At 39.0% G+C, this 17,948-nt stretch overlaps 1 long non-coding RNA gene across 1 annotated transcript; it reads left to right on the forward strand.

Moving 5' to 3' along the window:
• The first annotated feature begins 446 nt into the window (after positions 1 to 446).
• On the forward strand, positions 447 to 8,777 carry LOC309493124. The gene is made up of 2 exons (XR_014203805.1): positions 447 to 1,174; positions 8,523 to 8,777. It is a non-coding gene; the product is annotated as an uncharacterized lncRNA (long non-coding RNA).
• The last annotated feature ends 9,171 nt before the right edge of the window (positions 8,778 to 17,948 follow it).

Below are 17,948 nucleotides of genomic sequence, written 5' to 3' on the forward strand. Positions count from 1 at the left end.
AATACTTACCACTTCCTTCAGCAAACACTGTTGACCTCAGTCACCTCTCACCCCTTCAACAATCACAGCTTCATAAGATTTGTAGCATAGGGGTGTGCCAAGAGAAACCAGGGCGCACCACTCTGATTCATTATAACATCACCTTGCATGAAGGGGCTACCACTCGACGTAAGTGCTACCGTATTCCTGAATGTCTACTACCAGTGTTGAAGTTAGAAGTGAATCAAATGCTATCCATGGGTATCATTGAGCCGTCTAGAAGTCAGTGGTGTAGCCCAGTAGTCTTGGTACCTAAAAAAGATCGAAGTCTACGCTTTTGTGTGGACTTCAGATATCTGGGCCAGTATGTATAAAACTTCTAAGAAATGCTCTTAAGAATAGTCTTAAGCTTTGACTTAAGGGTAAAACAATTCTTAGTAAACACACACACACACACATATTTGTCCTGCGTCCTGCCGGCGACGATAAAAATTTCGCACAACGAGGACGTTCATTTGGCGAATTTGAACTAGCCTTGAGTATAGTTGGTGCTGCAGGGAGTAATGCCATAATAATAAAAGTATAGTGGCAACGATATGTGTCTGTTCATTCATTCACCCGGCGAATTGACAACACGCTGACGTCAGACGCACGTCCGTTTACAAACCAATCAATGTCAAGATGCAGCCCATATAGATGATGACGACAGGACGCAAGTATGTAATGTAAAGTTCTTTAGTGCGCTCGCATAATTGCAATGTGAAACCAAACCAAACCGAATGTATACAATGTATCAAAACATGAACTTTGGTTCGGACCTTGGTGCAGACTTTCAGGTGTAAAAACACCCTAAGAGTAGGAGACTTTTATAAAGAAACTAAAAGCAACTTTCTAAGAAACAAAGTCTACAAAGTCTAAGACTGATTCTTAAGTGCTGACTGAAGTGGCACTTAAGTGCTGCAAACTGAGGACTAAAATGATGTCAACCCAAAATGGCCGCCCTCAACTACTGAATCAGCCAATAGTGAGCCTGCAAGTGTGAGGTCACAGCAGCATGACACCAATCATTTAATGTAATTATAATAAAATAATTTAATTAAGACACTGAAACTTTAATATTTAAATTTATTTAAAAAAAATTTGCTTTGTATTGTGCAAAATTATCACAAATTAGTATTGATGCTGTGTGAAGGGGGTGGATTGGAATTCACTGCTGCTTCAATGTATATGTAATGAGTAATTATAATCAAGGTATTAATCAATATTTTTCCTTCTAAATATCAAATGAGTTGAATGACTTCTCTGGAGATTTTACTTTGTTATAGAAGTTACCAGTGTGATCACTGAAATGTTATTTTCATGTATTCTTTAATGTCTGTATTTGATATCTGAATGCAGTAACAGTGCTTGCTTATTCAGCCCGGCTTCCAGAAATGAAATAGGGACTTGTTTGAGAAAGGTCTTCAACGTGTTAAAACGTGTTTTATAGGGGTCATTGAAGGCCCTTAATGGTTTAATGGTTTAAGGGACCATTAATGGTTTAAGGGACCATTTCTTTGTTAAAGCCTTACTTTCCAGTTAGACTAAAGTGTTGCTCTCCTTGAGAGAAAGAACGCACTATCTTGATGTTTTGAGAGGACTCTCCTGTTTATAGTTAGAGCCTGGCCAAATCCAACCTTGGAAAAGCTGTATGTCGGTGTGTGTGTTAGTCTTCTCGGTTACAGGTTAAGGAACCACTGGCATTATTGGAGATTGATTGAGTTGTTGCTCTGGACATGTTAGCGCCCAGAAACCCAAATCTACGACCTGGAAGGTTACGATGTGCCTAACTTCGTCTATTTGTATATTTTTGGAAAATTACTGTTTATCTATTTCTTAGCCAATGAGAATCATTCAACCTGTAAGAAATGACGTAGCTTAGACCTTGGTGCAGGGCAGAGGTGGAAAGAGTACTGAAAATTTGTACTCAAGTACAAGTACCGTTACATTGCTGAAATAATACTCAATTACAAGTAAAAGTACTGGTGTCAAAAAAGTAATTAAGTAAAAGTACAAATTACTCTTCTCAAAAACTACTCGGAGTACTAGTTACTAATTACTTTTTAGCTGGCGATAGTTAATGCATTACCAATAAAAATATTCAACAAAATCATAGATTTATGTAGAAAATAGCTACTTTTAACACGTTTTTACCTTATTGTCAAAGGACATTAATTAGTGGATACTGGAATTTCTAACTTCAATATGACACCTTGAAATATGTCAATATTCAGTAGGCCTAGCCTATAATTTTTAATACCATCGGGAAAACTACTACATACTAAATATTTTAATATCTAAATTTTTGTCCATCCATTTTGTCAAGGCAATCATTATTTTCAAGCATTGAAAAGCACAACACTCATTGTAACAGTAATCTATTTGAATGGAAAAGTTTAATTCAAGTCTTCTAAAGAGACACGTCCACTTTATAAGGTGAGATTTTAATTTAGGCTTTTGTTTACATATTTAAACATTGATCAATAACCATTACAATAATCTAATATTTACTCACTCAGTGTATTTGTCTTTACAATAGGGTAACGTGAACTGTTGCAATAGCTCACACACAGCACAAGGAAGCTTGATTTCAATTCAAACTGAATTTAATTTGCAAAAAGACTAGATTTTTCATAACTTTTGACAGCGTTTAATTCAAGAGCATGGAGAGATTGGAGCTGGACGTCATTTGAGTCTGCAGTGAGAACCACTTCACTTGGAGAGATTCGCGATTGCACATGATATGACACACAGTCCGAGAGCGCACACTCAATATCCGAGTCCAGTTCGTTCGTATATTTGAGAGCTCGCGTCCAGTTTTCTGCGATTACATGAATGTGCCCTCGCGTTATAATATTGTTCGTGACATTTGCCATTAAAATATGCCATAGAAACTTGCAGGTATTAATAAAATTATGCGTAATAGGCCTAACGTTACCTGCAATCCCGCGCTGAGAGGAGGCGGGTGTGTCAAACTCGCTGTCGTTGAGATGAGAGAATGAGAACGCGCAGCTGGTAAAATATAGATATTTTGACAGTACTACCAGAGGTGGGACAAAGTCATTGTTATGCAAGTCACAAGTAAGTCTCAAGTCTTTGCCCTCGAGTCCCGAGTCAAGTCGAGTCAAAGATGAGGCAAGTCCCGAGTCAAGTCAAAAGTCAAAGCCAACAAGTCTCAAGTCGAGTCCAAAGTCCTACCATTTTAGTTTCGAGTCATTTCAAGTCCTCTTACCACAGAAATAAAATGTATACAAATCATGTACGTCTGTAAGATTTGTATTTATTTAAACCTCTTTTTATACAATGACATTAATCAAATACAGTAAAAAACAGAAAATTTAATTTTCACAAAAAATGCTTGTATTTCAACAGCATATTGCACTAGAACAATGCACAGCATGCAGCTTCAGTCCTGTATTGTATTAACCTCATATTGCAAAACAGTTTAACTTTCAAATAGACATGGGTCGTTTTAGCCTAAACCTTTTTAAACATGTCATCAATAAAATCCTCACTCCTCAAAATTATCACTTCTGAAAAACTGGACCAACCTGATAATATAATTGGAATGCGTGTTGCAGTGTGTATGCGGTGCAAGACCAGCACGCGCAATAGTGCTTTCACATATGCTGCGTTTGCAGTGCGTGATCCGCGGCTGTACCACACTAAGGCTACGTTCACACTGCAGGCTGAAACGACCCAATTCCGATTTTTTTGCCCCTATGCGACCTGTATCTGATCTTTTCATGACAGTCTGAACGACACAGATCCGATCTTTTCAAATGCGACCCAGGCCACTTGGGTATGTGCCTATATGGCCTCGTTTACACTGCAGGTCTTGATGCCCAATTCTGATTTGTTGCCTATATCCGATTTTTTTGACTGTCTGTTTACACATTCTTTAAATTGTGACCCATATCCGATTCATGTGTTTACACTTGCCATATAGGCTACTATCTGAAACATATCGCGCATGCTTAAAGGGTTAAATTCTCTTGCACAAATAGACGAACACAAAATATGTTTCATGCTCTGCGATATGCAAAGTTGCCAAACACCACTTTTGAATAAGAAACAATGTCTATAAAACTCGTTAAAACTCCACGAATCACAAGCGTGTCGGTGAGAACACTCGTTAAAACAACATACACACAGCCGAACTTGACTGCACATCACATATTTGACATTATTGATACTGCTTTCATTCGTAATGCAACGGACCGATCTACGGCACATACATTAAGGGGGCTGTTCACTGTTATACAATAAAGAGCCTGCACAGCGACAAGAAATAGAAATTAACGCAAAAAAAAAAAACTGCCTAGAGCCTGTACTTACACAACACTGACAGGAGTTGCGCTCAGGAGTAGAGCAGCTGTGAACAATTTTATTTTTTCTTTTTTGAGCGGCTGCGGACAAATTCTTTCTATGCACACACAATATTACATCACAATCTGCGCGTATGTTTTAAAAATATAATTGAATATGTAAATAGTCCTAGCACTTTTTAAATTTAAATAGCCCACTTAAAGCGTTTATTACAAATAAATTACTAATTGCTTGAAATGAATAAATGTAAATTAACAAAAAATTTCGTTAAATTTACAGTCATATGAAAACACTTCCCGTGACCCTCTCCACATTCCTCTCCTACGATGACAACGTTTCGTCGGGCCATCCGTCCCTTTGCAGATCTGCGTCGGGGTTTCTCTCGTCATTAAACCGCGGAGACGTTGCCTAATGCCTCAGAAAATCCGATCTTCCTGTTTACATGACAGTCGCATTGGCACATATCCGATTTATTTCCACATATGAATGAGGCCTGAAACCGATCTGGAAATATCCGAATGCATGCGTTTTTTTCTTGTTTACACTGTCATAGAACACATCCGATCTGTGTCACATGTGAGCAAAAAATCGGAATTGGGTCACATTTCACTGGCAGTGTAAACGGGGCCTATGTGGTCCCAAATCCGATACATATCCGATCTTTTCAAATGCGACTTCAGTCTGAACGGCCAGGTCGCATTTATCCGACCCGCACGTCATTGATACGCGAAAAACGTCATAATCCTGCGTTGAAGTAGTCGTCGGTTTGAAAACGGACTGCATATTCGTCGAGCTGAGGTAAATCTGCCGAACGGGTCGACCTCGACGAGCCCGTTAATTAAAAAAAAAAAAAAAAAAAAAAAAGCCCACGGCCATTATATATATATACGTCATGTTAACTTATTTGTGCTGAATCTGATATTAGATAGGTCAGCGGCTGCTGTCTGGCTCTTGTGTAACGGTCGCTGCGCGCGCTCGTGTGTGTGTGTGTGTGTGTGTGTGTGTGAGAGAATCACAGTTAAAGTTTAGCTACTTCCGCAAACAACAAGTGACGTCGTTGACCGTTGAGTACTCTTCTGCGCATGCGGGTCACTTCTGGGTCATTTCACGTTCACACAGGAGATCACAAAAGGTCGCATTTAATTGGAAATGTGAACGGCCTTGCAAAAAAATCGAATTTTTTCAAAAAATCGGAATTGAGCATTAAGCCCTGCAGTGTGAACGTAGCCTATACTCACTATTTGTATTTCAAATCCAGAAGTTATTAGCATCTTTTATTAAAAAAAAAAAATGGTCAGCATTGCGATTCTCTTTGTACACACGTATACACTCTTTAATAGACGTATTCACGTTTAAATACAATTTAAACAACGTATTATTTAATGCATTACTCTTATGTAATTATATATTAAGTTGCTCAAGCAAGTGGTAAAATATTTAACCATGTACTTATATTAAAATCGCATAGCCTACATTTTAAATTAAAACTTAAAATTGACAAAAACAGCAGACTCATACTCTTTCTTTTGCATAATTTAAATCTTTATACAATAAATCTCGCATGTCACAAAGAACTTGTTTTTCCACCTCCACGAATGAGACGAGTGTTGCCTTGTTGAAATATGTATTTTCCCTTGATGTAATTTGATACTTATATGACTGATCATGCCCAAACGCGTGTTCAGCGCGTTCAGTCTGTGTTCAAAGTCGGTGTTTAAAATCTGCTGCAGTCGATGAAAACAGTCAGAGAATGTGTCAGCTAGTCGTGTGTCCCCAGCATTAGGCTACCCCGGTCTTAACGTCTCAGCATTGCGATTCTCTTTGTACACATATACACTCTTTAATAGACGTATGCACGTTTAAACACAATTTAAACAACGTAGGCCTATTATTCAATGCATTACTTCTACTTATATTAAGTTCCTAAAGCAAGTGGTCAAATATTTAACCATGTAGGCTACTTGTATAAAAAAACAGCCGACTCTCATGTCTTTTATTTTATATTTAAATTAATACAATAAATCTCGCATGTCACAAGGAACATGTTTTTCCACCTCCACGAATGAGACGAGTGTCGTTCATTATGTCGCCTTGTTGAGGTAAATTGTAGTTTTCCTTGCTTTACCCTGGTCTTAAAGTGAAAATAGTATTTAATTAAATACATTTATGGTGAGATTACTACATTTTATTTAATTAATCGCGTTTATGGTGAAATTACTAAATTTTTAGGTCAATCTGTGTTCATTTTGACCACGAAACATGCGCTGTCACTTTAATTCAGCGCGTGCAGCACATGTGCAGCACAGCAGAAATAGACTCGGTGCGGAAACGATCGCGGCACTGCTGTATACGCACCGCACCTGGAACGGATCGACGGACTGCAACCGTGTGCAATGTGAAAGCTCTAACCTGTTAACATGGGTACGGAAAAAAATACGCACCGCTGGCGCATTCGCACTGCAAACGGAGTTTGTGTGAAACGGGCGTTAGATGCTGTCGAATCAAAACAACGTGGGACTACAGTGATTGGATGTCCTCCTGCAGGCAGCGCGCGCGCTCGCTGCATGCATACAGCTGGTGCACATTTTTTTTTGAATGTCCTGCAGGCAGCGTGCGCGCTCGCTGCATGCATACAGAGCGGCGCGGCCGTGTGGACATTTTTTTCCCCAGTTTTCATGGGAAGTAGCAAGTCTTCTCGAGTCAAAAGGCGCAAGTCCAAGTGAAGTCACGAGTCATTGATGTTAAAGTCCAAGTCGAGTTGCAAGTCTTTGTACATTTTGTCGAGTCGAGTCTGAAGTCATCAAATTCATGACTCGAGTCTGACTCGAGTCCAAGTCACATGACTCGAGTCCACACCTCTGAGTACTACTATGTAGTTTGTTGTTCCAAACTTTCAGTCCAGCCATTAATCACTCTGAGCTCCTCGCCTCCTTCATGATCAGCTCTTCAAAACCTGCTGCGACTGCGGCGGCTTTCATTCAGTCCAAATATCAGGGGTTTTATTGGTCCGTTTACGATCGAATATTTATATTGGCTACCGAAATGCCATTCAAAGATTTGAATATCAATTCAAATTGTACTCAGTAACGAAATGTGATTTTACAAGTAGCGAAGTAGATTACTTATCTTAATATGTACTTGAGTACAAGTAAAATTACAGATTTAAAAATATACTCAAAAAAGTACAAGTACCCAAAAAAACTACTTAATTACAGTAACGTGAGTAGTTGTAATTCGTTACTTCCACCTCTGGTGCAGGGTATAACTGCTGTGATCTTTGTAACTGTAAGCGGGGCGGCCAACAAACTCCTGTGTGAGTCTTGAAGTTGACTTCTGCTGATGAAACTGCAAACTATCTTCAGTAAAACTTTTCTTCAATTTATTATAATTCTGACTCCGGGTCTTCTTTCAAACATCTGGTCCTTGGGTCCTAAACTGTTACCCCCTAACATGTGTAATCCTTTTCTATTGGTATGTCTCCTCATTTACAGTTGGAGCGATAATGCAAACATGAGTTCCATCAATGGATCCAACAACTCCAGGGAAACTTGCAATCCTCATAAAAGTGGCTTGATTTTGCTGCAAGATTTGAAGATCAGTTGGAAAGTCAATAAACTGCCATACAGTAGTGGCCAAAAGTGATGTCCGGCAAAGGAAAATGTACATATTCCCCCTTTATTCAAATAGTATTAAAAAATGTGTTAAAGATTTTGTAAACGTATTGTGTAGTGCTTGTGCTTGGAGTGAATTGTTTATTTGTGATAACACAATTAAACATGCCAAATTGTACAGACATATTTTTTAGCTAGGCTGTCATACAATGAAATTATGAACACATGAAAAAACAAGAGAGGACAATTAAATATTAATAACTAACTACAGTATGTTGCAGTCAATGTTTTTTTTTTGTTTTTTTTTTGTGAGCTTTTTAGTTTTTCTAAAACCTCTAGCTGTAGTTTGCCTTTTTTGTCACTTAATTTTCAACAATATTATTGATCTGCCTAAATTGACACCATTGTCTTAGAACTGAACTGAGCTGGACGATGACATCACTGTTTTCTCCAGAGCGGCTGTATAGAAAATATATTTAAATATATAACTAATGATTTTTACAATGGAAATTAATCAACACTGAACCTACTTAAGTTGGACAATGACACTATTTTCTTCTAGAGCTGCTATACAGCCAAAACGAACTTTGTTGCGTTATTTTCCTGTAATCAATGTAAATCTGCTGTGAAACAATCTGTATTGTAAAAAGCGCTGTAGAAATATAGGTGACTTGAATTGAAATAATTTTGTCAGATAAATACCTTCACTAAGTTTAGTGTTTTGTTCTTACCTCATATTTTAAAATATTTAAAATATATAATGTAAAAATATTTTCCTCATAATTTGATGGTTCAAGCAAACTTGTAGAGTCATTAAAACAAGAAAAAAGAAAAAAAACATCTGCACATCACTTTTGGCCACTACTGTATGTTTGGTGTTGTCAGTGTCACAATAGTGCTGTTTCAGACCCTGCATACTGTGAAATGATGATGAGCTCAAGTCATCACCGGTGCACTGCTGCATTCTTCCAGTCGACAAAAATGTATTCTTACTTTAATTTAATTTCATTGCTACAAAATGTCTTAAAGGTTAGTTTCAAAAAGAATTCCTTGATGATCAAACTTTTATCGTTTGATCAACTCCGTCATCATTTAACTCCAGTACATCATATTTCCGTTGAAAAGTGTGTGGCCGCCTCCTCTATGCTGCCATCTTGTTACTCCTAACTAGGTTAGGAGACCTCTCCAGCACTTTAAAATAATTTAGGAGCTGAGACCTAGTCTTGACACTTAGGAACCTTTATGAATCACACTTATTCTTAAGTTTAGGAATAAGAGTAAAATGATGTAATTCTTAGAATTTTTACAGACTTATGACTAAAATTTTACTCTGAGTGGCTTTATACATATGGCCCCAAATCTCTTAAATGGTGTGTGACTCTATGGGCCCTATCTTGCACCCAGCGCAATTGACTTTGTACACCAACGCATGTATCATTCCTATTTTGCACCCAACGCACAGCGGACTTTCCCCTCCACAGACGCACGTCTGTAAATTAGGGAATGAACTTGCACTCCGGGGGCGGTTCAGCAAAAAGAGGAGGCGTGTTCGGGCGCAAACGTTCCCTGGTGCTTTTTGCAGTTCCAGAAAACAATTCCGCCAAAGACCAGGAAAAACCTAGTCTAAAGTCAGTGGCGCGTTTTCAGTGGTGTTCAGATGCTATTTTAAGGGTGCATGCTTGGCCATAATGTAGCGTGTGCACAACGCATACACATTTGCGTACACATACACGAGGCACAGTCTGCCTCGCTGCCTGCTGTGAGTGTGTTTGCTCTGTGCTGTAAGCTCCGTCTTAGCCTCGTATTTTCCTTGTTTTGAACCATCATCTACTACAATTACTAGTTGTTTATACTACTACTAAATACAGCTTACCCAACATCGCTAGCTTCCGTTACTACTAGCACAGCACGCTAGTAATTCGCTAGCCTGTAAACGCGCGCCACCCGTGTGCGCTCAGCTATTTTTATTTATTTATTTTCTCTCGCGCGCTCGCGCCTTTGAGTTCATAAAAGCTCAGGTGAGTAAGAAACACTCAACAAACACGGTGAGTAATGTCTTGTCCTGTTATTATCATGCGTCGCGTCTGAATACGTTGTTGTTTTTGGAGCTCTATCGATTTGATTTATAATTCTTGATTTTTCTCGCTGCCTGCTGTGAGTGTGTCTGCTTCGGTGCTGTAAGCTCCGTCTTAGCCTCGTATTTCCTTGTTTTGAACCATCATTTACTACAATTTCTAGTTGTTTATATTACTACTAAATACAGCTTACCCAACCCTGACATCGCTAGCTTACGTTACTACTAGCACAACACGCTAGTAATTCGCTAGCCTGTAAACGCGCCACCCGTGTGCGCTCAGCTATTTTTATTTATTTATTTTCTCTCGCGCGCTCGCGCCTTTGAGTTCAGAAAAGCTCAGGTGAGTAAGAAACACTCAACAAACACGGTGAGTAATGTCTTGTCCTGTTATTATCATGCGTTGCGTCTGAATGCGTTGTTGTTTTTGGAGCTCTATCGATTTGATTTATAATTCTTGATTTTTCTCTTTAAACTCGCTTACAACGAACATTTTCTACTTTTCCTCACTGAGAAGCACTAATGTTACTGCTCAAACCTCATTGTTACAACGCGGACTGTTGAGCAGACGCGTCTCAAGCCTATTAGTGATCCAACGCTGCATACTCTTAAAGGTTACGTCCGTGGATCACGGCTGAACGCGTCTTCTCCACACTCACTTATAAACAAACATTTTTTTTTTCGCCTATCGTGCGTCTACTCTACACCCCTACCACTAAAAAACCTAAAAAACCTCATAGTTACAACGCGGACTGTTGAGCAGACGCGTCTCAAGCCTATTAGTGATCCAACGCTGCATACTCTTAAAGGTTACGTCCATGGATCACGGCTGAACGCGTCTTCTCCACACTCACTTACAAACAAACTTATAATATAAATTAGTATTAATATTGATAGCATCACTGGTAGCTTCGTTGCTAACTCACTGTCCATCTGTTAAAATGGCGAATATATCAGATGAAAGTAGTCTACCGCTTGGTGCAGGTGAGGACACATTTGAGCTTCACGCACTGCAGTCTGAGCTGGAAGCTGTTGAGAAACAGATCCACAACCTTTTATTGAGACAGGCCGAGCTGAGAGACCGGTGTTTGGCTCTTGAAACATCACGCGCCGATGCACACAAATCAGTGTTTAACGTTACTAACCCGCTGACTCCGACCGCGTCTACTCCGTGCGTTCCTCAGCATCGGTCGAAATCAGCCATGGTCTCGTTCACTCCGGCTCCAACACACCACCATGAAGCCTGGGTGGTTCCGCAGTGGAAGACGCGAGTCAGGTTTAGACCAAGACTTTCTCCGACCCTCCCGGTTTTCGAGTTATCGACACAAAACCGCTTCTCCCCTCTACGCGAAACAGAACGCGATGCTGTGATCATCGGCGATTCCATCGTTCGGCATGTACACGCTACGTTAGGTAAAAGTAAGGTGCAAAGTCACTGCTTTCCTGGTGCTCGTGTTTCTGAAATCGCTGCTCGCGTTCCCGAGATCCTGAACGGTGACGAGCGCGTCGGAACTGTGGTCCTGCACGCGGGAGTGAACGACATCAGGCTGCGCCAGACGGAGATTCTGAAGAAAGACTTCAGGAATCTAATCGATACGGTACGCAGCACATCGCCTGAAACAACGATCATTGTGTCAGGACCGCTTCCCACGTACCGACTAGGGCATGAAAAGTTCAGCAGATTATTTGCGCTAAATGAATGGTTAATGTCATGGTGCAATGAGCAGAAACTGCTCTTTGTAAATAATTGGAATCTGTTTTGGGAGCGTCCTAGGCTTGTCCGTGCTGATGGCTTACACCCAAGCAGATTCGGAGCGGATCTTCTGTCAGATAACATCTCCAAAATGTTAAATACCCTTTGACTAGTAACCAAAAGTCCAAATCATAGTCTCTGCTGCACCAATTCAACTGATATAAATACTAGTGTAGAACATTGCATAGAAACCGTGTCTATTCCTCGTTTAGTGAGATCAAATAATAAATCTAATGCAGGATCTAGGAAAAATCTAATTGTTATTAAAACAGAAAATGTTGCTATTAGTAAACAAAAACTATTTCTAAAGCTAGGTCTTCTAAACATTAGATCACTCACACCTAAGGCAGTTATTGTAAATGAAATAGTCACAGATAATAGCTTCGATATACTTTGCCTTACTGAAACCTGGCTTAAACCAAATGATTATTTCGGTATTAATGAGTCTACTCCTCCTGGATACTGTTATAAGCATGAGCCCCGTCTGATTGGTCGTGGCGGAGGTGTTGCAACCATTTATAAAGATATTCTAAATGTTACCCAGAAAACGGGTTATAAGTTTATTTCATTTGAAGTACTTGTACTAAATGTTACGCTCTTAGATGTTAGAAAAACATCCCTATTATCTCTAGCCTTGGCTACCGTATATAGACCGCCAGGGCCTTACGCTGATTTCCTAAAAGAGTTTGCAGATTTTCTCTCAGACCTATTAGTCAATGTCGATAAAGCACTAATTGTTGGAGATTTTAACATACACGTAGATAATCCAAATGATGCGTTAGGAGCTGCGTTTACAGATTTATTAAATTCATTTGGGGTCAAGCAAAACGTCACCGGACCAACACATCGTCTTAATCATACACTCGATTTAATTATATCACATGGAACCGATCCAACCGATATAGATATCATTCCACAAAGTGATGAAGTCACTGATCACTACATGGTAACTTGCATATTACGTACTGCTGTAATATGTCATGCGGCGTCGCGTTATCAACCAGGCAGAACAATCCTCCCATCCACCATAGATAATTTCTCAAATTGCTTATCTAATCTGTCTCAGCTGCTGCCTGAACCCAAACAAACAGATGAACTAGAAGAACTAACTAGCACTATGAGCACCATTCTCTCTAGAACATTGGATGTGGTTGCACCTATTAAATTAAAAAAGGTCAGAGAGAAAAATAAAGCACCATGGTATAACAATACTACGCATGTTTTAAAGAGAGAAACGCGTATTTTAGAGCGTAAATGGAAACAAACTAATTTAGAGGTCTTTAGAATCGCGTGGAAAGACAGTATGTCACGTTATAAAAAGGCCCTAAAAGCGGCCAGGGCTGAGCACCTCTGCAAACTAATAGAAAACAACCAAAACAATCCAAGGTTTTTATTTAACACCGTGGCTAGACTAACAAATAAACAGACGTCACCCGAACAAAATATCCCGTTACAGTTCAGTAGTAATGATTTCATGAACTTCTTCACTGAGAAAATAGAAAGCATCACAACCACAATTGTAAACGTTCAATCTTCAATCGCGCCTTATAATTCAGCTTCAATTATCACCCCGAAAGAACAATTACAGTGCTTTGCAACTATAGAACAAAAAGAGTTAAATAAACTTATCACTTCATCTAAAACAACAACATGTTTATTAGATCCTATACCAACTAAACTACTGAAAGAAGTGTTACCTGTAGTGGAAGATCCTCTCCTCAATATTATTAACTCGTCTTTATCTTTAGGTCATGTTCCAAGAACATTTAAACTGGCAGTTATAAAACCTCTCATTAAGAAACCCCAATTAGATCATAATAATCTAGCAAATTATAGACCCATTTCAAATCTTCCATTTATGTCTAAAATATTAGAAAAAGTGGTGTCCGCTCAACTGGGCTCTTTCTTGCAACAAAATGAGATCTATGAAAAGTTTCAGTCTGGATTCAGACCGCATCATAGCACTGAAACTGCGCTCGTTAAAATCACAAATGATTTACTTTTAGCTTCTGACCAAAGCTGTATCTCAATACTAGTTTTACTTGATCTTAGTGCTGCGTTCGATACTATAGAGATCATACATTACTCTTAGATCGACTACAAAATTATACTGGTGTTCAAGGACAAGCATTAAGCTGGTTCAAATCATACCTATCTGACGGCTACCATTTTGTCTATTTAAATGGAGAAAAATCGATCATAACTCCAGTAAACTATGGAGTGCCGCAGGGATCTGTGTTAGGCCCTCTGTTATTCTCAATATATATGATGCCACTTGGAAATATTATAAGGAAACATGGAATTAGTTTCCATTGTTATGCTGATGACACTCAAATATATATTTCATCACGGCCGGATGAAACCGCAAAATTTTCCAAATTGACAGAGTGTGTTAAAGATATAAAAGATTGGATGACGTGTAATTTTCTTTTATTAAATCCAGACAAGACAGAGGTAATACTTATCGGTAAAAAAAACCGCCCACAAAACCTCGCACAATACAACTTTAACATCATAGGATGTCCTGTTACTTTATCCTCTACAGTAAAAGACCTGGGTGTTATACTCGATTGCAACCTGTCTTTTGAAAATCATATTTCATATGTTACAAAAACAGCCTTTTTCCACCTTAGAAACATTGCTAAGCTACATAATATGCTATCAGTTTCTGATGCAGAAAAGTTAGTTCATGCATTCGTGACCTCGAGACTGGATTACTGTAATGCTTTATTAGCTGGTTGTCCTGCATCCTCAATAAACAAACTACAGTTAGTCCAAAATGCCGCCGCTAGAGTTCTTACGAGATCAAGAAAATATGATCATATAACACCGATTTTATCATCACTGCATTGGTTACCTATAAAGTTCCGTATTAATTACAAGGTATTGCTACTGACTTATAAAGCCCTAAACGGCTTAGCTCCAGTCTATTTAACGGATCTTCTATCGCCCTATAATCCATCGCGCTCTTTAAGATCACTAAATTCAAGGCTTTTGGTCATACCTAGGATATCCAGAACCACCAAAGGAGGGAGAGCATTTTCACATTTGGCTCCAAAACTCTGGAATAGTCTTCCTGATACTGTTCGTTGCGCAGACTCGCTCTCCCAGTTTAAAACTAGATTAAAATCGCATTTCTTCAGCCAGGCATTCATATAATCCTATAGTTCAAACTACAATCCGGCCTCTAGCTCATAAATGCCAGAGGAGAACTGGCCCCCGACTGAGCCTGGGTTCTCCCAAGGTTTTTTTTTCTCCATTAGGTCACCTGATGGAGTTTTAGGACACCATTAGGTCACTTGATGGAGTTTTTCGGTTCCTTGCCACTGTTGCCTTTGGCTTGCTCAGTTGGGGATATTTTGGGGATATTTAATTTAATTTTATCAATCAATAAATTCCTCTTGAAACAAACTTTGTTGTATTATTTTAATTTAATACTGTGAAGCTGCTTTGATACAATCTGTATTGTGAAAAGCGCTATACAAATAAACTTGACTTGACTTGACTTGACTTGACTTGTATTACATACACTTAATCTGGGCCTAACAGTACTGCATTTTTCCATTATACAGGTGATTACTACAGGATCCTGATTGGAGAAAGGCATTACTTTATGACACTATTCCCTGACCAAAACCCTGGACCTCAAACACGTGCATTGTAACGCTCTAGCCAGAACAAGAGCATGCACGCATTGAAATGACCTTTGGGCAACTAAAGGAAAGATTTCAGTGTCTGAAGAGTCTGAGGGTTGCACCTGAGGGGCATGCGACAACGATCTAAGCACATGGTCTAAAGCGCACGGTGCAAGTTCACTTAGGGCGTGTCCGAATCCACTTTTGCTAGTTTAACGACGGGAAAAATGGTCTTGAGTAATGGATGTGTTTTGGGATTTATGTGCGTTAAACCAATCAGAGTCTCATCTCCCATTCCCTTTCAATGCCAGTTGTGCTTGCGCCATGGCAGATTCGCTATTTACATGACGGAATTTGATAGTGGAAAGACCGAACGCGTCTCCAGAGTGCAAACGGAACTGCTAAACTGTGTGTGAGGTAAAAGTGCGCAAGCAGACCATCTATGGGACACCACATCTTTATGTACACAATAATAATCTTTTACAGTGTAATCCTTTTATTTTAAAAATTTGGTTTGTGTGTTGCTGTACGTATGCCCTGTGTGTTTAATAAGCAGAGTGTTCGCGCGTTACTAATTACTAATGCGCCCTTTAAATAACAAATAAAATACTACGCCATTGACTTTAGACCAGGTTTCAGTTGGTCAATGGCGCAGTCTATTTATGTTGCCTCAAAATAGCAACGCGCCAACAATGCGGCAGAACACACCTCGTTTTCAGACCAGCATGGGCGCACAAATGGGCGCAAATGCATTTGGTATTTAAACAACGTGCCGCAGAGAAAAATTTTGCGCGCTCTTTGGCCATTGTGAGCAGCCAATAGCAGCGTTCCTGATCAGTTACTCTACTATCGATACATAGCTCCTTTTAAACCAACCCATGAACGCGCGATTATCTCAGATAACTCAATCCAGCCATACTAATCATCAACAACAGGTGCGTTCGAAGAACCGAATTAGCCAGATCATGATTAGCGCGATGATATCATCTTGGATGTGTCATTTGATCTCGGACGTAATAAGCTACGTACGAAGAATGAGCCCCTAGTCTTATCACTTAGGAACCTTTATGAATCATACTTATTCTTAAGTCTAGGAATAAGAGTAAAATTATGTCATTCTTAGAATTTTGACAGACTTAAGACAAAAATTTTACTCTGCGTGGCTTCATACATACGGCCCCTGAATTTCTGTGTCCAAATTTGACTCCTATCCTACCCCACGAATTGATGACTTGATTGATCATCTTGAAATCTTAATCCTAATCTTAATCTTAATCTTAATCCTAATCCTAATCCTAATCCTAATCCTAATCCTAATCTTAATCTTAATATTAATCCTAATCTCAATCTTAATCTTAATCTTAATCCTAATCTTAATCTTAATCTTAATCTTAATCCTAATAATAATCCTAATCTTAATCCTAATCCTAATCTTAATCTTAATCTTAATCCTAATTTTAATCTTAATCCTTATCTTAATCATAATCTTAATCCTAATAATAATCATATTCCTAATCCTAATATTAATCATAATCTTAATCATAATCCTTATCTTAATCATAATCTTAATCATAATCATAATCATAATCATAATCTTAATCTAAATCCTAATCCTAATCCTAACAACCCAAGTAAGCCATACATACAAAGAAACAAACAAAAATAAGTTCAGAAATTAAGTTAGTGAACACATGAAGAAAGGGAGGCGCAAAAAGGCATGGAAAGCCAAGACAACTGCTGAAAACTTACAGTAATAAAAAAGCAATCCAGCCCCCTGTCAGTGGAAATTAATAACAGCTGGTTCAGTCCCAAATGATGGCCTACAAAAAGGTCTCATTGCCAAGGTGTCACACAAGACACATCTCATGATGGGTAAAAGCAAAGAGCTGTCTCAAGACCTTCGCAACCTAATTGTTGCAAAACATAATGATGGCATTGGTTATAGGCGCCATTCTAAGCTTCTGAATGGTCCAGTGAGCACTTTTGGGGCCATAATACGGAAGTGGAAAGACAATAATTTCACCATAAATTTGCCTCGACCAGTGCTCCTCGCAAGATTTCTGATAGAGGAGTGAAAAGAATAATCAGAAGAGTTGTCCAAGAGCCAAGGATCACTTGTGGAGAGCTTCAAAAAGACCTGCAGATAGCAGGTACTGTTGTCTAAAAGAAAACAGTAAGTAATGCACTCCACCGCCATGGCCTGTATGCACACTCACCACGCAAGACTCCATTACTGAAAAAAAAGCATGTTGAAGCTCATTTAAAGTTTGCTGCACAACATTTGGAAAAGCCAGTGAAATACGGGGAGAATATAGTGTGGTCACATGAGAGCAAAATTGAACTGTTTGGATGCCATAATACACACCATATTTGGAGGAGAAATGGCAGTGCACATTACTCTAAAAACACCATACAACTTGGTGTTGACTCTTGGACAACTCTTCTGATTATTCTACCTAAAATAAGACCCTCTGGTGGTTTCATGTTTTACAGCTGAACAGTTGAACAGCTTCTTCAGGAAATAATAT

Source organism: Leuciscus leuciscus (genome assembly GCF_965113295.1).
Source record: "Leuciscus leuciscus genome assembly, chromosome: 2".
NCBI lineage: Eukaryota > Metazoa > Chordata > Actinopteri > Cypriniformes > Leuciscidae > Leuciscus > Leuciscus leuciscus.